We start from the raw sequence: 21004 nt of genomic DNA on the forward strand, positions 1-21004 counted from the left end.
GATGGGTATTGAGGAGGGCACCTTTTGGGATGAGCACTGGGTGTTGTATGGAAACCAATTTGACAATAAATTTCATATTAAAAAAAAGAGCAGTAATTGAACAAGAGCCCAAATACTGGATAAGAATTAAAATTTTACATTAATGCAATGGCATATTATGCGCCACTTTAAAAGAGATGTCATTAAAGCATATTTAAAAATTTTTTTCTGTTTATTTTTGAGAGAGAGAGACACAGACAGAGACAGACAGAGCATGAGCTGGGGAGGGGCAGAGAAAGAGGGAAACACAGAATCCAAAGCAGGCTCCAGGCTCTGAACTGTCAGCACAGAGCCCAACGCAGGGCCTGAACTCATGAAATCGTGAGATCATGACCTAAACTGAAGTAGGACACTTAACCGACTGAACTACCCAGGTGCCCCTAAACCATATCTAAACCATATTTAATGGCATGGAACATGTTTGAGATCTGCTAAATTTAAAAGATCAGGAAACAAGATTTCATTAATGACCCTAACTTCAACACCTGACAAAGACTGCCACCCTAACCAAAAACTCACTGTTAAACAGAAACAAAACAGTAAAAAATAAAACAGAAAATAACATTAAAAATAGCAAATTTAGGAAACCTAATTCAAAATCATTAAAAAGTAAAAAGTTTTCTTCTAGAAATGCAAGGTAGGTTCATTATTAAGAAAACTATTAAATAGAACACATACAACAAAAGGTCAAAGAAAAATATTTACTTCCATGTCAAAATAATCACTTACTTGACTGAGATGGCTGTTCCTTTGTCCAGACCTCATTTTTACATAGCAATGGAAGGATTAATTCCTCCTATCCTGAATGAGAAATTTAGGTTTTGACACAGCAAATTACCAAAACCACTGCCTCCTACCTTGACTAAGGACAGTGTTTCCATCTAAGGTAACCTCTATATTAGACTCACTTATGGGCCTAAGTAGCAGAGAATACATATGCTGGTGAAGAACATAAACACTAGAACTGATAAAGTAAGGATAAGAAAAAATGACATAAATATTCCAAGTCATGCAAAGAAAAACCTATCGTACCAAACCCAGACAAAGATGCTACAAAAAAAGAGAACTATAGGGCAACAGCAAACCGCATTCAGTAATAGATTAAAGGAACATTAATCATGATCAAGTGGGATGTATTCCAGGGATACAAGGATGGTTCGATATTCACAAATCAATCGACGTAATACACATTAACTAAACGAAGGATAAAAATTATAACAGCATCTCAATAAATGCAGAAAAAGCACTTAACAAAATTTAACATCATTCATGATAAAAACTCTCAACAAAGTGGGTTTAAAGAGAATATATCTAGGGGCGCCTGGGTGGCTCAGTCGGGTAAGCGTCCGACTTCAGCTCAGGTCATGACCTGACAGTCCATGAGGTTCAAACCCCACGTCGGGCTCTGTGTTGCCAGCTCAGAGCCTGGAGCCTACTTCAGATTCTGTGTCTCCCTCTCTCTCTGCCCCTTCCCTGCTCATGCTCTGTCTCTTTCTGTCTCAAAAATAAGTAAAAACATTAGAAAAAATTTTTAAAGAGAATATATCTCAACATAAATAAGGTCACATACGAAAAACCCACAGCTAGCATCATATTCAATGGTGAAAAACTGGGAGCTTTTCCTCTAAGAACAGGAACAAGACAAGGATGCCCACTGTTACCACTTGTATTCAACACAACAACAGCAATCAGATAAAAAGAAATATGGGGCACCTGGGTGGCTCAGTCAGTTAAGTGCCCAACTTCGGCTCAGGTCATGATCCTGTAGTTCGTGGGTTTGAGCCCTGTGTCAGGCTCTGTGCTGATAGCTTGGAGCCTGCAGCCTGGAGCCTGCTTTGGATTCTGTGTCTCCCTCTCTCTCTGCCCTTCCTCTGCTTACGCTCTCTCTCTCAAAAATGAATAAACATTTAAAAAATTAAAAAGAAAAGAAAAAATAAAAGGAATCCAAATTGGTAAGGAAGAATTTAAACTTTGGCTATTTGCAGATGACATGATACCTTACATAGAAAATCCTAAAGTTTTCACCAAAAAACTATCACAATAAATGAATTCAGTGAAGTTGCAGGATACAAAATTAATACACAGAAATTGGTTCTGTTTCTATACACTAATAATGAAATAGCAGTACGAGAAATTAAAAACAATCCCTTTACAATAGTACGCAAAATAATAAAATAGGATTAAACATAACCAAGGAGGTGAAAGACCTGTACTTTATTTTTTTTAATTTTTTTTTCAACGTTTTTATTTATTTTTGGGACAGAGAGAGACAGAGCATGAACGGGGGAGGGGCAGAGAGAGAGGGAGACACAGAATCGGAAACAGGCTCCAGGCTCCGAGCCATCAGCCCAGAGCCTGACGCGGGGCTCAAACTCACGGACCGCGAGATCGTGACCTGGCTGAAGCCGGACGCTTAACCGACTGCGCCACCCAGGCGCCCTGAAAGACCTGTACTTTAAAAACTATAAAACACTGATAAAAAATATTGAAGGTGACACAAGCAAATGGAAGCATGTTCCATGCTCATGTGGTGAAGAATAGTTCAAATGCCCATGCTATCCAAAGAAATCTACAGATTCAATGTGATCCCTATCAAAGTAGCAATGGCATTTTTCACAGAGCCAGAACAAATAATACTAAAATTTGTATGGAACCCCAAAGGACCCAAATAGTCAAAGAAATCTTGAGAAAGAACAAAGCTGGAGGTATCACAATCCCAGATTTCAAGATACTACTACAAAGCTGTAGTAATCAAAACAGTATAGTACTGGCACAAAAATAGACACATAGACCAAGGGAATAGTATAGAGAACCTAGAAATAAATCCACGATTATACAGTAAATTAATCTATGAGAAAAAAGGCAAAAATATACCATGGGAAAAAGCTAGTGTCTTCAATAAATGGTGCTGGGAAAACTGGACAGCTACATGTAAAAGAATGATACAGGACCACTTTCTTACATCATATACAAAAATAAACTTGAAATGGATTAAAGACCTAAATTGAGACCTGAAACCATAAAAATCCTAGAGGAAACCACAGGCAGTAATTTCTTTCACATCAGCCTTATCAAAACTTTTCAGACATGTCTCCTCAGGTAGGGAGAGAGAGGGAGAGAGAGAAGTGGGGCTCACCCAAAGTGGGGCATAAGCTTCACCTGATGTAGGACTTTAACTCACGAACTGTGAGATCATGACCTGAGCTGAAGTCAGACACCTAACGAATGAGCCACTCGGGTGCCCCAGGAATTGGCAAATTTTCAGTGAAGGGCCAGATGATAATGCTTCAGGCTGTGGACCATACAGTCCGTTGCAAATACTCAACTCTACTGTAGCACAAAAGGCAACCACAGACAATAGAGAATCAGCATGATTCTGTGTTCCAACAAAATTATATTTACAAAAACAGGCAGCCAGCAAGTGGGCCACACCTTGCCAAACCTTAGCCTATGCCAACTATCTGGACACCTCACCAGCAATAAAATTTACATAAGTATTAATTGATAGGTATCCCTATTATTTTCCACTTGATACAGAGTAATTTTATCAGTATTGTCTGCTAACAGAATGCACTATTTATGCTGAATTCCAGCTGGGACATCCTGACATGCACAGCAAGCTGCTCCAGCCCCTGATGAGCCTGTACCTGAGTTAATTCTGCAAGCAATGGATTTTCAGTTGTGACTCTGACTCTTGCAATTCCTTTTTGTTTGGTGTAGAAGAAAGTATAACCTCATGGAAATCATCCAACATAAACATTATGCAGGAGGGTGGGGGTTATAATAAAAAGTAAAAAGACAAAGATAAGCACACGGTGAATAGCTGTGATGCTAGTTCATCTAAGTGGTCATCTTTAGAAACTAAAGGGATCCACACATCCCTCACACCATCCCTCTTGCACATCTGAACCTCCCTTTGAAAACAAATTCTTCACAGGACACCTGGGTGGCTCAGTCGGTTGAGCGTCTGACTTTGGCTCAGGTCACGATCTCACAGTTCGTGAGTTCGAGCCCCACATTGGGCTTGCGGCTGTCAGCCTATCAGTGCAGGGCCCACTACGGATCCTCTGTCTCCCTCTTGTCCCTCCCCACTTGCGTTCTCCCAAAAATAAATAAATGTTTGATAACAAACCCTTCACATATGCCCCTATGTCCTGGAAGAAGACAGTGACAAGGATCCCATAAGGAGGCAGGAGGTCCCAAAAACTAAGAATATGCTTGTCATATTCTACCACTTCAAGTAGAGTAAGGTAGTCAAGATCTTTAGAGTATGACACAATACAGCTCCACCACTGACTCCTGGTGGCATGCTAGTGGCCATCACCTCTCTGATCCTCAGTTTTATTATCTGTAAAGTAGGAACAAATCATACATCCCAGAATTACTATTAAGTTAAAATGAGACAACAAATATGTGTAAAGCACTTCCCTAGAACATAAAAGACACTGATAACTAACTGAATAACCACTGTTATTGATATTACATGACCTCAGGAAGAAAATTTTCAAATATTGTGCATGGGTGTTACTATGGGAGTGATGACTAGCCTAAACAGAAAGACAAAAGAAAAAAAAAAAACCGCAACAGACCCAGCTGTCACAAAAGTAAAGAATGGATAATGAGGATAGGGAAATCCCAGGGAAAAAACTGGGATTCAGAGAGCAAAAGCCAGATTTATACAACCCATTTTGGCCCATATGAAGAAAGAGACAGGAAGACCTTTTTTTTTTTGGACAGCATACTAACATTCCTATCCTTATACAAGACCAATGTTAGGTAGGTAGGTAGTTAAGTACAAGTGGGAGAGGGGCAGAGAGACAGAGGGAGAGAGAGAATCCCAAGCAGGATCCACACTGTCAGCCCAGAGCCCAATGTGGGGCTCGATCCCACGAACGGTGAGATCATGACCTGAGTCGAAATCAAGAGTTGGATGCTTATCGACCGAGCCATCCAGATACCCAAAGACCAATGTCATTTTAAAGTAAGCTGTAATATACACGGAATGTGGGAAATCCCTTTGTACTATCCCAGGCTTCTCCTTAGTGAAAAGACAATTTTCCTATCATTCAGGTTCCTCGTGCAGGCTAATTATCGAATTCTGTCAATAGAATTATCCAAATATTCCAGAGGAACATTATGCTGTGAAGGCACCATCTCAAAACCATCCTCATGGGAAAAGGTGACCTTTATTACTTTTATGAAAAATGGCAGATACTGGCATTCTGGTTATTAACTCTGGATGGAGGCATTACTAGCTTAAAGTAGGGATGGCCTCTGTAGAGATCTCCCAGGAATGGCCATATTATAGATGCCTCCTACTTTAACTATGGACCTTTTTGTTTCCGTTGTAGAAAAGATTTAATAGTTTAAAGTCGATTTTAAAATGAGTGATTAAATTTGAATTGTGATCATGGTATAAGGTGACAGAGAACTGACCAGTCACGGTGAATTCTTCTAGTCCTATTTTACCTTTCTGGAACCTTATTTACCGCCTCTCCCCCATCAACTTTTTGCCCTGATCCCTGTGTGAACTCCTTAGACTACCTACCCCACCTATAGGTGAAATGATGAAGGGGATGTTCTGTACTTGTTTATGTCTTGGCTTGTACAGGCTCAGGCTCTTCAGAAAGGTGTGTGCTCTGCCAAGGTTTGTGGCAGAGATCTGCTTACCAGCAGTGTTGTGTTTTCATTCCCTGCCTCCCTCTTCTCTGATGAGATGGGTTGTGACCTTCTGGTCTTTCCCTGTCCATGAGGGCAAAAGCTACCTCTCAGGATGGCCCTGATCATGGTGGCAGCCACAGGTCAAAGCCGTGTGACTGGCTCTCCTAGGCCAGCTGGTCCCACCAGGCTGGCCCGCAGCCTGAGTCTGCTGTATGGCAGTCACTCCTGCCTGTTCTCAGCCCCTCCTACCAGTGATGCAGCAGAAAGACCTGACCTCCCCTAGTGTCTGAGTGTTGGTTCCCAACTGGTCCATATACGCATGGGGCAAAAGAAACTGCTGAAAGAGGTAGACCACTCCAGATTGGTAGGCAGTGGTTTTAATAAGCAAGGGAACTTATGAGGCTTGTCTCGGGCAGCCAGAGACTAGCAGATGTCTGCACCCCTCTGCCAGAGTCTTAAAGGTTTGTAGGTATAGAGGCCTTAACGTGGTTCAGTCACATGTGCCATCCAGACGGTCTATATACCACACCTTACCTTTTCAAGGCTCCATCCTTGAAACAGTTCCTAATGCAGAAACTGTACACTCCAAGGACAGGGAAAGAGTGAGGAACCTCCATTTGCCTGGGTCAAGCTCAAGGGTCAACCAGTGGTCACGTCGTGTCAATAATCTCCTCCAACACTGGGGTCAGCAGGCCAACTCTGACAAACGCACTTTCTTACTGAAGCCTTTGTTAACTGCTGTGCTGCATGTGTGAAGGGGTTATTTACGGGGTGTCTAGCTCTGTGTTCGGAAGGAGGAAGAAAATGAATGAAAGGAGAGGACCTGGTGCCTGTGCTCCACTGAGGGCAAAAGTCTTTCTGCGTTGTAGGTATTCCGTGTGGGTTGGCTTGTCTGTGCCATGATTGCAGATTCTTAGGTTCAGACAAAGTGAGTGAAAGTGGTCTACCAAGATTTGGACCCACTGATCCAGACATCTGAGGTAATGAGTTCAAGGGTGGTGCCAGAAGAGCACTTTTCAGTGGTGTATCAGACTCAAAGTGGTGTCCAAAACACAGGGGCTTTATTGGCCCCAGACTAGACCAGTGTCAGCAAAGAACCTGATTTTGTGCCTCTCTTCTCTTAACTATGGACCATTTAAATGCTCCCTGGAGCCCATCAGGGGGCTGATCCCTTAGGAGTCCAAAATGAACACTAGTCCAATTGGTTTAAGTGCAATCCAGAAGACACTGCTATCTCTGAAATTACTAACTTGGCTACCGCTGAAATATGGAGCCTCTGCTATGAGCTGACTTTTGACAAGATGTAGCTCCACTGTCTGATAAAAACTCTCAACAAGTCTGGTTAAAAAGACACTCTCCCCTTAAGAGGAGTATAATTAGTGTCCTGCCTTTATTTGTGACTGTAGCTTATGCTGCCTAGTTTACTTGGCAACCATTTTAGTTCTTCTGATCCTCTGCAGGGGTGATTACAGACTGGGTAAACAAGATAATTTACCCCAATTGTTTCAAGAAAAATGTATCACAGAATAAACTACAGACTTTAAAGGCATGTGATATATATATATGATATGTCATATCATATATATATATATATATATATGTAAAATGGAATACCACTCAGCGATGAAAAAGAATGAAATCTTGCCATTTGCAAAAACATGGATAGAAGTGGAGGGTATTATGCTAAGCAAGACAAGTCAGAGAATGACATATCATATAATTTTACTCATATGTGGAATTTCAGAAACTGAACAGATGAACATAGGGGAAGAGAAGGAAAAATAAGATAAAAACAGAGAGGGAGACAAACCATAAGAGACTCTTAAATACAGAGAACAAACTGAGGCTTGATGTGGTTGGGGGGGTGTGGGCTATACATGGGTGATGGACATTAAGAAGGGCATTTTTCGGGATGAGCATTGGGTGTCATATGCAAGAGATGAATCACTGGGTTCTACTCCTGAAATCGTAATTACCCTGTATGTTAACTAACTTGAATATAAATAAACAAACAAACAAATAAAATTTAAAAAGAAAGCAAAAGTATTGGCACCCAGAAATGACATTTCTAACAGCCTCCCTGATAGGAGTTAGGGCAAAGTCATCCTTTCCTCCCCTATTTACCTTAATCACTGAGAGAATCCTCTCTTCTGCTACACGTTCACTCATGTGGGAAAACCAGTAGACTCTCTAGAACACTTTTCAAAAGACATCCTTCACAATTTAGCCTAGTGAGGGTAACAAAAAGGAAAAAGATTGCTTTCATCACCTATAACCCTCTCATACTCAGGTTGGTCAGCCTCCACTGCACTGAAAGACAGGGGCAGGTATTAAAAGGAAGAATGGAAAGTGGGGAAAATACACAAGGTGTTGCTTAGCCTAACCCACCCATTTTTAACACAATTTTCATACCATAATGGAAAACTTCTGATGTAACATGTATGATACTTTATGCTTTCCCTGCTTCTTTGTTCCTCTGTCTACTCTCATAAGAATGAAAGTTCCATGATGGCAGAACTTTGTTAATATCTACAATAGTCTCTGGCAACTAGTAAGCACTTAGTAACTGTCTGTTTAAGGAAGCGGGGGAAGTGTCCATCACAATCGTCTCTTCTCTACTACCAATGGGGGAGCCCCACCCAAACCACTGGCAGCTTACCAAGACTTCCCAGCTGCCTCACAAGGATCCACACACAGCAATGGTGATTCATTCTGGCTTGCTGATGAACCCACCGGGCAGGAAGCCTCAATATAAATGACAGGTGGGTCTTAGTGTTGCTCTTGACTAGTGCAAGGTTTCTGGCTGCCCAGAAATCTGCATTTTTAACAAGCATTCCAGATGATTTTCTGCATAAAAAAAAATTTACACCATGAAAATTTCCTTCATTGGGAAAGAACAATATCAGAGGCTATTATAAAAATCTTTCAATGTGAGGGGCACCCAAGGTAGCTCAGTCGGTTAAACGTCCGACTCTTGATTTTGGCTCAGGTCATGATCCTACAGTTTTGTGAGTTTGAGCTCTGCGTCAGGCTCTGTGCTGGCAGAATACAGGCTGCTTGGGATCCTCTCTCTCCCCCTTCTTCTGCCTCTCCCCGACTTGCGATGTCTCTGTCTCTCTCAAAATAAATAAATAAACTTAAAAAATTTCAGTGTGAAATAAAGACATTTCTCTCTCATATGGCCTCCTTACACTTAGATGGAACCTAGAGGAAGCACTGGGTAAAAAGACACAGTACTGGCTTAAATTCAAATCCATTTCCTACACTAACTAGCTATAATCTTGGGCAAGATATACAAAATGAGAGGATGAAAAAATGAAAGGTTGGGGGCACCTGGGTGGCTCAGTCAGTTAAGCATCTCTTGATTTTGGTTCAGGTCATGATCTCAGGGTTCGTGAGTTCGAGCCCCACACTGGACTTTGAGCTTGCTTGGGATTCTCTCTCCCTCTCTCTCTGCCCCTCCCCAACTCATGCTCATGTTCTCTCTCAAAAAAATTTAAAAAAGAAACTTAAAAAATGAAAGGTTAGGCTCACTGCTTTCTGTGTAGTCCGAATATTTTAAGATGCTTTTTATTCATACCACGATGGGGAAAATACCAAGTAATTGCCTAATATCTATTAAGACTACCTTCCCTGTCCCTTCCCAGTAACTGGGCTAGCTTACTAAAGCCGCTAACCACTTACCAAGACTTTACAATGATTTGATAACCATGTGCAGGATACTTATTTAAGCCTTTCCCAATTCTCTAGTAACCTCACTGGGCCAGGCCGGGTTCAGTATACCTCTTCACCATGGGCATGGCTTCTGATCACATTTGGTGTCACCTGTAGGATAGAGGGAAGGAAGAAGAAACAAATGTAACACAGGATAGCCAAGTTTTGAGATACAGCTTTAATTTACTTTTACCACCTCAGTCAAGTCATCCAGCCCACACCATAGATCTCAGATTTTGCTCTTGGTAAGCATTACTATTAGCGTCAATTATATTCTCTATCTGGAAGACTTCCAATATCTACAATTATTATTTAATAAGAATTCTTGCATCCATTTAAATTTTTTTTAACGTTTATTTATTTTTGAGACAGAGAGAGACAGTGCATGAACAGGGGAGGGTATTGCATCCATTCTAAATGAGATAACTTGCATTTACAGGCACCAAGCAAATAGATGTATCAAAGTGTTAGAACTCAGATATGAAGTGTGATGTTTAATCTTCCTAGCTACCTCCAAGCCTTTACCCTCTTTAGACCTCAATATCCTTACCTTTGAATGGGAGTAAACTTGATTTCTTAGGGGTCCTTCTATGTCTGGCAGATATGACCCTCCATTCTGTATTCCTGGCTAAAAGAGCTCCGAAAAAGTGAATGAAACCTCCATCTAGCTAGTCATTGGATGGCATTTGGTTCACACTAATGAGAAAAGGTAACAAAACCCTGGGCTCTGGGCTATCATTTACAATCCCAACTTCCACCAGGACTCACCTTAGCTGTACGTGAAAAGGAATTGAACATATCTATCCCCTTATCAGCTGCCCGGATTACCAAAATGATTAAAGGGAGGGAGCTAGGTAGGCCAATGCCTACTCCCCTATCTCCAAGACTCAACCCACTAGGAAGAATGGAGCTCTGAGACCTAAGACCCAAACAGGATAAGATCCCCAAGTGTCCTTTCTTTCTAAGGAAGCAGCCTATTGCCTCTAAGTTTCCCAGTCCCTAGCTGCTTAGCATGAAAAACAACCCACCCCAGGTTATTAATAGCATCAGATGCTGGTAGCACAAGCTAACGCAACTAGGTTTCCTGTCACCCAGTGAGATGCAGACAACCCTCAAACCCCAGAAAAACCCAAGGAGCAGTTTCTCAGGGCTCATTTTTAACTGTGTCATTAACCACCAGCAAAAATGTCTTATAATCTACTAATAATCATGAGAGCCAGGCAGAAAGCTCTCCCACCATAAATGGGGAAGATTTCATGCTGGCCAAGCACTGGGGGAGGGGAGCAGGAGTCTTGATGAGTTTGAGCCATCTCTTTATTGGATAAATCAATGCAGATATTACTAGAGTAAGATCTGGACACCTACAAGCAGCTGCTGCCACTAGTAATTATTTTTAGCTTGTTACATACAGACCAGAGGGACAAGAATGGGAAAGAAATTTGTAAAGGGCAGAATTGGGAAATAAATGGTAAATGTAAACCCTGATGCATGAAATGCCTTCATTAAGGAGTCAAGAATAGAGTAGCTGGCAGTTATGGACTTTCTCTGAAGACAGAGATTTTCTTTCCACCACTCCCTTCCCCCACTCCATCTAGCTCTTTTCCAAACGAAATTGCTCCAGTTTCCGGCCCCCCTACCACGCAATTTATTCCGCTTCTGTTTAGGTCAACAAATTTCAAAATGGAAATAGCTTCAGTGTTCGTCTAACTTTGAAAGTCATAAATGTACACTGTGACAAAAAAAATTCCAGGAATGTATTAAAGATAGAAAGTAAAAATCATAGAATCCCAGCAAGTTTAATTAACACTATGTTCTTCCAACTACTTATTGTACACAAACATTAATTTTTATTTTACAAACATTAGATGAGAACTGTATTATTGCTCTCTAGCCTTTTTTTCAATTAATATACTTGATACACCTTTCCAAGTAAAATATTCATCTGTAAGACTATTTTTATTTAAGGTTTTTATTTTAATGCCATATTATAATATTGCATGAATACATCAAAATTTATTTACCCAAATTATTCATCAACAAGTAATTTTCCATTTTTTATTGCTATGAACATTGTGAACATTCCCATACCTACATCTTTTAGAATAGCCTTAGAATATTTCTTTTAGAATATTTTGGGGTATAGCCCTAGAAATGAAATTGCATGGTCAAAAGTCAGACAATATTTATTCTGCTCACTAATACATACTGCCAAACTGCCCCTACAAAGAATTATACTGACACTGGGTAACCCCACTAACACTAGTGTAACATTTTTTAACATTTGCCCATGTGATGGGTATTAAATGCAATAACGCAGTTTCTTATGAATACAAACATTTATTACTAAGAGAATTACAAAGATGAGTAAGATACAGTCTCTGCCCTTGAGCTTAAATGAAGGGAGACAGACACAAACTGGAAACGTTTACCATTATCATGTTCATAATGAGGATAAATTAAGATTTCAGTTCATGGTGATTCCTAAATGGACTCTGCAGCTGTTGCTAATAGAAAAGGTCCACAAGAATATTATTTGACAGTACTCCAAATTAAAAATCCATCTGCTAAAATTGCAAGGAATTGTGCTAATGCTAAATCACCTCAGTGGCATTTTGATGTGACTTCGTTGTTTTTTCATCAAGTCTAAAAGGTAAGAACCAAGTAGAAGCTGCTCAGAAAACCACCTGCTCCCCCACCCCGACCCCCGCAAGGCAGTGAAGTGAATGGAGTGTAGAACAATATACAATTAGAAGATTCACTGACACCTGAACCTGGACTTCCATCCTTCCTTCTCCTACCATTTTCACTAAACAGTGAGCAGCAACCATTTTCTTTCAGAAACCAAATGGCTTCTCTCCCTGGAATCTCACTGCCAGGCAGATCAGCCCACATATTTAGGCTGCAGTAGTATCCATGCCAACTTGGGAAATACAGAGAAGAATCCAAAGAAACTATTTTTTCAGTACCATGTGGGTCAGATACAGATGAGATCAAAATGGATGACAACACAAACATTTTAAAAACCTATCTGACAAAGATGGATGAATATGCAATAAAGCAAATATGGCAAGATGTTAGTTGTAACATCTAGTTGGTAGATAGATGGGCTTTCAATGCACAACTCTTTAGCTTTTCTATATGTATATTTAAAATTTTTCATAATAGAATGCTGGGAAAAATCCAGCAAGCAGCTTGAAAAATAATGCTGTAAGTAAGGCCTTTCTCTCCATTTCACTCCTGAAATGAAACTATCCTATATTCTTTCCATTTTATTTTTTTTAGATCTAGCTTTCTTGAATTGGACTTGGGAGCTCTCAACTTTTTAATGACCTGAAATGAATCACAATATATCCACAGGCAGGTAACCAAGACAACAGTGTGGGAGGTTAGGGATGCTAAGGGGAAGGTCCTAAGCTCTTGGAAGTCCAGGCTCCTTAACTGTATTAAGTCTAAGCAAGTGAATATTTCAGAAACCCCATTTCTTTGTGCATTAGCATTCAGACCCTGTAAACATTTGCCTCAGCCTACCTGTCTGCCTTATCTCACATTAATTTGTTATTTTCCATATTCTCATTGCAAAGAGCTGTGTAGGAAGGAGGGGGTCAAGGCATAAGGCACCAAGGTATGATATGGCCACATTCTTCAGGTTAGGATATAACAAAAGGAATTTCTAGAGATGAAGCTCAAAACTTGATGTTGAAGTACATGGTATAACTGACTGACTGTAGGACTCTGGTGGAGGCCTTATAAGCATCTAGTTTGATGCGTTCTAGCTGGCCCATCTGTAAAATAGGAAAAAGACTTGTTATAAGCAGTAACGAATGAGGTAAATAAATGAGTTTCTGAGATGCCAGAAGTATCTTTGGTGAATGGAGAGGGAAATTAAACCATCACTGTTAAGTAATGATCCAAAGCAAGGTAGGCAATCATTTCCTGTAAAGGGTAGGCTTTATGGGCCACTGGATCTCTGATGGAGCTACTCAACACTGCCTTTGCAGGCCAAAAGGGCCACAGACCAAATATCAACAAATAACACGTGATCCAATAGAACTTTATTTGCAAAACCAGGCAGTCCATGGGCTGTATTTGTCTACCTATATCTGGAATGTGGAGCCCTACCTAGGAACACCATTTGAAGGATGATCTGAGGAGGGGTGAAAAGGGGATGATTCTACAAACAGGAACCATTGAGCAAACACTGGGCAGTGAAGATGAGGCTCATGACCTGGCAGCTATCACCCAGGTCCCACCAAGGAAGAGGCTGTCAGCAGCAACAACAGTAGCAACATCTGTAAATACCAAGGACTGAAATCCAAACACACAAAAAAATAGCATTATCTCAGAAAAACTCTTACGATAGATACATAATTAGAAACACCAAGTTTCTGACCACATGCATTTTGAATAAACAGTTGACAGTCCAGAGCCTGTGGAGATCACCTTAGCAGGCACACGATAAATGTTTGTTGATGAGTCATTCATTTATTCATCCAATAAACATTTACTGAAGCCTACTAATGTGCCAGGCTGGGCTCTGGAGAAGACTCTGTCCCTGCCCTCAAGGAGCTCACAGTCTAACTGATAACATAGGAAAGGAGACAGGCATATACACAGACAATTACAATACAACCTGGTAAGTGCTGTAACACTTATCAGGTTGTATTATAATGGCCGATGTAAAATTTCTTTCCAGGGGCGCTGCTCCAGGCTGCTGCTGGCTGTAACAACAGAGGGGAAGAACAAATTGTGGAAATCAAAGGTTAAATGCTTTTAGGCTATTTCAAATATCCAGGCTCTCCCTAACTCCTGACCAGACATGGGTTCAGGAACTAGATATTGGCATGATAAGATTCTTATGCTTAAGGTAGGCACAGACCTCTAGAAAGGACCTTCTCCACCACCTCCTCTACAATGCAGGCTCTGTTCTTATTTTGTTTTGCTTATTATACATTTGTCAACCTCCCCACCCCCATACCTAAGCCTGGTTTAACATCTGCAACTAACAAAATGCTGAAAAATGGGAATTTATGACTAACTAGATTAACCCAGTGTAACTGGATAGCAAAAAGCAATACGTAACAAATGACTTGGCACTTCTAAATCCTATAACCCCCCCCCATTAACTGAAAATATAAAAATTAGAATGTTTTTAAATACATATATGAGATAGTATATAGTTCATGTATTGGGAATAATAATTTAGAAAGATTTACTTAATAAATATAATTAAAGATTCTCTAAATTACCTACCTCATAATAAATAAGAAAAATGAAATGAGGTAATACACTCTTCCCAACCACTTTTCAAAACTGAGTTACAGTAACAGACTTCTTGTGAAGAGATTACTAGTCACTTGGCTCAGATGGTTTTATACAAAGACAGAATGGAATTTTTCTGCATCCCATACTGTTCTTAATAGGGCCTATGTTTTTAACGGCTCTTTTGTGTCTGCACCAGCAAATTGAGCTGATGACATCAATAAACTGTTGCCATTTACACTGGGATCCCTGTCTTGGGATTCAATGTCTCTGAGGCCACTATTTTATACGCTTAACACATTAGTTTCCCCTGAAGTCATTATATTGCTCTTGCCTACACTGTTCTATTCTATCACGGTCAGCCCACACTCACAATGCCTTCTCAGGTGTTACAGTTTGTTCCTACCAGCATTTTACACCCTCAAAGTGCTTAGTGGTCTCTCTATATGTGGACATCACACTATGTCCATACCGTCTCCCACATCACTCGTGAATATTCAAAATAAGATCAGTCCCAGAATGGATGGGGGCGAGGGTACTACTGTTTTGTGTGCTGTATAAGTTGGTTTCTTATTAGGGACAAAATGTTGCCATGTCTTCTTCCCACATCCATAGCCAGGGTGCAATAATGCTATGCAGCATTCAAGACTGCTCTCCTTTAGATAAAAAGAAATAGCTATCTATTTAAAGGACAAAGAAATGTTATCTCAAAATGGCTACCAAGAATCTGACAGGTATTCCACAAAGCAGTTGTCTTTGGAATCACAAACATTTTTTAAGACTCAAAGGCAACATATGCTAGGAGTATATGTGCAGCAAATCACATGTATCCTTTGCAATAAATGACAAGGATAATAGATCCTTATACAGAACACATAATATACAGCTCTTACAAATACTTAACATTCATACCCAAATTGAATAGTTCACAAAGGGAAGAGTTAATAATTAACATTTGAGAATTCAGCCTCACCAATAATCAGAGAAATGGATCATAAAACAAAGATACCGTTCTTTTACATATAAAGTTAGCAAAAAAAATATTCTAAATACCTAAATAGCTGGGCACAAAAAAATGACATATTTTTTTGGAATGTTACTGTAGCAAATCTCTATAATGTTCAAACTTTTTGATGAACCATTCTAATTCTGGAACTCTATAAAGAAATAACTCAAAATAGATAAACAATAAAAACTAAATGAAAATGAAAAGACATTCATTGTAATACTTTACTGAAAATCCTAAAATATTTCCATACAACAATATATCATGAAACCATTACATGACAACTGCAAACAATGTTTAGCATGGAAAAATGCATGTTATAATGTTAAACACAAAACAGAACATAAAACAGTACAAATACATGATCAACTGTAGAAAAATGCAGGGAATGAAAAGATGTGAACACTTTTATAAACACTGGTTATCTCTGGGTGGTAAAATTACAGATCCTTCTTCCCTATACCTGATGGTTATCCTCAGACAAAGCTATAATGAATATTTACCAAATTTCTAGATTGAGGGAACTATTCAAACTTAATGGAAAAAAAATCACAAAATAGAAGATGGACAAAGTTACTACTTGCTTTCAAATCTCTACGAACCAAATATTTGAAAACAAAAATTAAAAGGTAAACAATAACCTGGAGTATATAACAATGCAGAAATCTGAGTAATAGCCTTTACTTGAAAAACACTTTCAAACAGATAATAAGAACACTAAACTAAAAACTCCAACAGATGAATCAGTGTAAGACATGAACTAACATCACATGAAAGAAAATTAAACTGCTAAGAAATATACGGAGGAAGGAGTCCAAACTCACTAATAACCAAAGAAATGCAAAATTAAAATAATACTTGTTTTTATCCATAACATCTTTTTAAAAAACAAACACCACTTAATACTTTTATGAGTAAAATTTGGTACGACCTTTTCGGAATGAACTTTATCAGTACATATTGAATGTTAAAAACGCATTGATATAGTAATTCCACTTCAGTGAACCTATCCTAACCAATAATAAAAGAAATGCATGTATTTTCAGTCTTCTATTATAAGGGGGGGAAAAGGCAATAACCTGACTTTACTATTGGACATTTGTATTAACACACCATAATATTAATAATGGGTAAGAAAAAATCTCTACCGCAGCAAAAGACTGCTTTCTCAAAGCATTTGACCAGATCTCAAATCAGGCAAAACAAGATGGGTGTGTCCAGCCTGCCGCAGTCGGCCATTTTAAACCCTCTGCAGAACAAAAAGCATAGAAGACAAGGATAGATAAGGATGGCCGCCCCGGTAGGCTGCAAATCAACAATTTTTACTTTTTGTCTTCTACATATGTAACCCTGTAGGATGCACCGAGTAAAAAGTGGCCAAAAGCAAACAGGTCTCCCTTCTTAAACAGCACAGGTAAGTTACAAAAACATTTTTGAAATCATAAAAGAAGGGTCCCTTAAATTTGCCCCCTCATTTTAGGGAATTAAAGCATAACAGTTAAGAACACAGCATTATGGACCCATACAACCTGGACAAAAATCCAGTTTCAGCCATTCAAATGGATGTAAAGCCTTGGGCAAATTACTTAATCTGTGTCCCCCACATTTCTCATTTGTAAAATCTGAATAACGGTACTGCTATTTAGTAAGATTGTCGAAAGTACTAAATGAGTTGAGGCACGTGTAAAAGCAGGTAGACCAGTACCTGGCACATAGTTTTAAGTGCTACAGACGTTTGAATACAATTATTATTATAAATAGCGAAATAGGCCCAGAGAAGGAAAAGGACCACTAGGAGATCACAACTAGGATCACTGGAAAAGACCTGTCTCTTCAATTTTGAATCCTGTGCCCTTTCTGCTACATATTTAAGTGCTAAACTGTTAGTTTTAGTGATTTACAATAGATCCTCACTGACAGCCCTCTTGAGATCCACGACAGTAGGGCTACCTAAAAAAGTCCTCCCCCTAGGCTAAAATTTTGCAGAAAAAAATAATTTCGAGGAAAGGGTATGAACCCAGGTCACCTTCACACCACCATTTCCATTTACCCAAATCCTGGGTTTAAAGTGTAACAAGCACTTGGAAACAGCCAAATCCTTAGCCCTATGTTCTGCAAGTGAGAAAAGCAAGAGCTTCCGACCAACGTAACAGTAGACTCTCACAATAATACTGCAATCACCGTGTTCTGCAAATCTGAAGGGATGAGAGAATGTGTCGAGTGCCAAGTACAGCGGCCCAAAGTCTGACAGAGAGCCCTCCAACTGTGTATTGCCAGAATGTGCCCTGTCCCCAAGGCTCCCGTTTTACGCATTTCTTACACACACCAGCTGCCGAAACCTTTCACAGAGTCATCATCGCCTCGGCATTTTCAAACCCACATTTATCAATGGACCACTGAAGGGCTAAGATTCTAGGTTAATTTCTGGTGAATTTGGCCACAGCCTAGGGCAACTCCAACTCGGCAGATCCTTTCACCCAACCAGAAAGGTAGCTGTACTTCTCTGCAGGGCCCCCCAGCCCAAAATGGCCTAGCAAAGACAACTTACCTCCCCCCTCGCCATTTTGCAATCGTAACCACACCTACAGTGCGCGCCTCCCCTCCCCGTCATTCCGTCTGAAATACGCATGCGCCCCTCTCCCCTCCTAAAGCCAACCGTCACAATGTCGTCTCAAATACGCACGCGCGCCTTCACTTTCCCTTCCAACCGCGGCTGCCAACTGTGCACTGGGAATTCCGCTCCCTTAAATACGCACTCGATGCTCCCCCCCCCTCCAAGCTTGCGCGTGCTTACCTCCCACTCTCCCCAGCTGGGGCCCCTTCCCCCTCACATCAGGTCTTCTCAAATATGTGTGCGCGATCCCGCGCCTCCCCCAACCTCCCCAATACACATGCGCACCAAGACCGTCCTCCCCTATTCCCTGCCCTCCTTCCTCCTTGGTTTCTTATATATACATGCCTGATGCTATCGGGATGTGTCTCTCGCCATACTTGTGCCCCAGTGCTCAAGGAGAGCCACTACCAGCGTTTCCTAATGGAGGTAGGTGTGATAAACTAGGGAAGTGGAATATGGGAAAGACGGCATGGACATTTGTGACGGCAGAGAGCAGGTGACGGCAGAGAGCAAATCTAGATGGACTCTGAACCGGCCCCCAGGGAGGAGATGGCGTGCCCTCAGATTCCTTAATAAGACCCACCACCCTTAACAAAGGCCAAAAAAAAAAAAAAAACCAAAAAAAAAAAAAACAAACCTCTCATAATTGGATGAGCCTAGTCCTAAGGCCCACCCTTTAAACACACCTTCGGCTACGTAAGAGGAACTCCCAAAATATTTAAACAGAGAACGTCATGGGAAATAACAACGTTCCTGTGCCTCAACCCTGATTAGAAGAAAGGAGTCTGTATCCTTTCCCAATGGAAAGTAAATGTTCAATATCCTTTTGTAGGCCTGAGGCCCGTGCTGTCCCCCACTTATTCCTCTCGTGAACCGCGAGAATACACAAATCAAGGGTCTCCCCGGCCCGAATTCCCTCCTCCCTCTTCCGTGTTCTTCTACGACGTTATTTTACCTCCTGGCTGAATCGAGTGTCGTAGCATGAATTCTTAGCGCTCGCCGCCGCAAGATATGGTGGACGGAGCAGCTGCACAGAGTTCGCAGATCCAGGGTGGTTGCACAAGCCAAGGTGGAACTGGACAGCAGGCAGAGAACCAGCCGCGCCTCCAGCCGCAGCGCTGATGCCAGTTGAGATCTGCCTCTCCGGGATCGCCGCAGTGTACTTCTGGCGCATGCGCTAAGTACGCCCTCTTCTCCCCACCCCCACCCACTACTGCCTTTCAGAGGTTAACCCTCTGGCTTTCACGTTTTCCCTAGGGCCCTATCCCATCCGCTTTCTTCACCTATCTTCCCCTTGTTCCCACCGGCTTCCACCACCATCCCTTCTTCAGCCCATCCTTCTTTCGTCAATCCCTCTCCTATTCTTAGTTCCACTGTTTCACTTCCAAATCTCCTAGTTGCTCTTTGTGTTTTTTGTTGCTATAGCAGTTTTATTGAGATGTAATTTCGTGTCATACAATGCACCAATTTAAAGTGTACAATGCAATGGATTTTAGTGTATTCAGAGTTGTACAACCATCACCACCATTTTAGAATTTTTCATTACTCCAAAAAGAAACCTCATCCCTATTAGTGTATCTTTGTGTTCTTTAAATTTTTGTTTAAATATGTAATGTTTTAACATCACCATTCTTATTTTTATACATGTAACAATGTGTCTTTTAACTATTTTTCCATGTTTCTAATTGTCTTTATCTTTTTAAATAAATGGACAGCCCTCATTTTTTTAAGTATTGTTAAAATTGAGGTCAGCACTTAATAATTCTTACAGATGGAGTTACTTGCTCTTTCCACTTCTCTTCCTTTTGACAAAACTTCCCTAATCTACAATGGTCCCATCTGAAGAGAAATTCAAAAAGGAGGCACAAGTTGTCAATTTTGAACCCTATAAAATACTTAGATTCCTGGGCCTACCTATTTGTCTGAACTTCCCAGTTCATACGCAGGTTCTTGGGAGCAGTAAAGGAGAAATTTGGAGAACTCTACTGTATCTATCCATTTTAGTCTAACATTCTATTTCCCTCTTTTCCCTCACCTTATACCCTTTCTTAGAAGATGTGATGGTTAATTTTATGGGCCAACTTTGCTGGGCTATGGTGCCCAGATAGTGGTCAAATATTATTCTGGATGTTTCTGTGATGGTGTTTTTGGATGAGATTAACATTTAAATCCGTGGATTTTGAGTAAAGTAGATTGCCTCCCATACTGGGGGTGGCCTCATCCTTCAGTTGAAGTGCTGAATTAGAACAAAAGACTAACCTTTTCTAAGCAAGAGAGAATTCTGCCAACAGATAGCCTGTAGACTTGAACTGCAACACCATCTATTCCCAGATTTTGGACTTCACAGATAGATATAGATACATAATTATAATTATAGATATATAATTATAACCATGTTGGAGATATATATATCATATTGGTATGGTCATATATATTCAGATATAGATAGAGATATCACGTTGGTTCTGCTTCTCTGAAGAATCTGGACTCACATGGGGGGTTTCCTGAAACCTGTGAATACCCTGAATTGAGGTTGGGGTGCAGGGAGGAATGGTAGTCAAAAAGAATATTCTGTTAAACCCTCGAATACAGCTTTGCCTTGTCAAATTGTACAGCAGCTAAATCTGACATAGAACTGGACTTAACTTTGCAAAAGCTGTCATTACAAGGATGTAAAACAACTGAGGAAATGAGTACCCTTGTCTTTTCAG

At 40.4% G+C, this 21004-nt stretch overlaps 1 long non-coding RNA gene across 12 annotated transcripts in view; it reads right to left on the reverse strand.

The window, feature by feature from the left end:
* LOC121024914 (uncharacterized) overlaps positions 1-19431 on the reverse strand; it is a 59844-nt gene extending 40413 nt beyond the window's left edge. For 5 of the 12 annotated variants that reach the window (XR_005787868.1, XR_005787860.1, XR_005787861.1 and 2 more), the window contains exons 1-4: positions 19249-19431; positions 9385-9525; positions 8360-8547; positions 7825-7928 (exon numbers count right to left, since the gene is read on the reverse strand). This is a non-coding gene — a long non-coding RNA (uncharacterized LOC121024914). Of the gene's footprint in view, positions 1-7824; positions 7929-8359; positions 8548-9384; positions 9526-12942; positions 13788-18227; positions 18260-19248 lie in introns of those variants that run through there. The other 7 variants (XR_005787867.1, XR_005787866.1, XR_005787869.1 and 4 more) reach the window with 5 other exon arrangements.
* Positions 19432-21004: the final 1573 nt, after the last annotated feature.

Source organism: Herpailurus yagouaroundi, unplaced genomic scaffold (assembly GCF_014898765.1).
Source record: "Herpailurus yagouaroundi ecotype Mexico unplaced genomic scaffold, PumYag 67375, whole genome shotgun sequence".
NCBI lineage: Eukaryota > Metazoa > Chordata > Mammalia > Carnivora > Felidae > Herpailurus > Herpailurus yagouaroundi.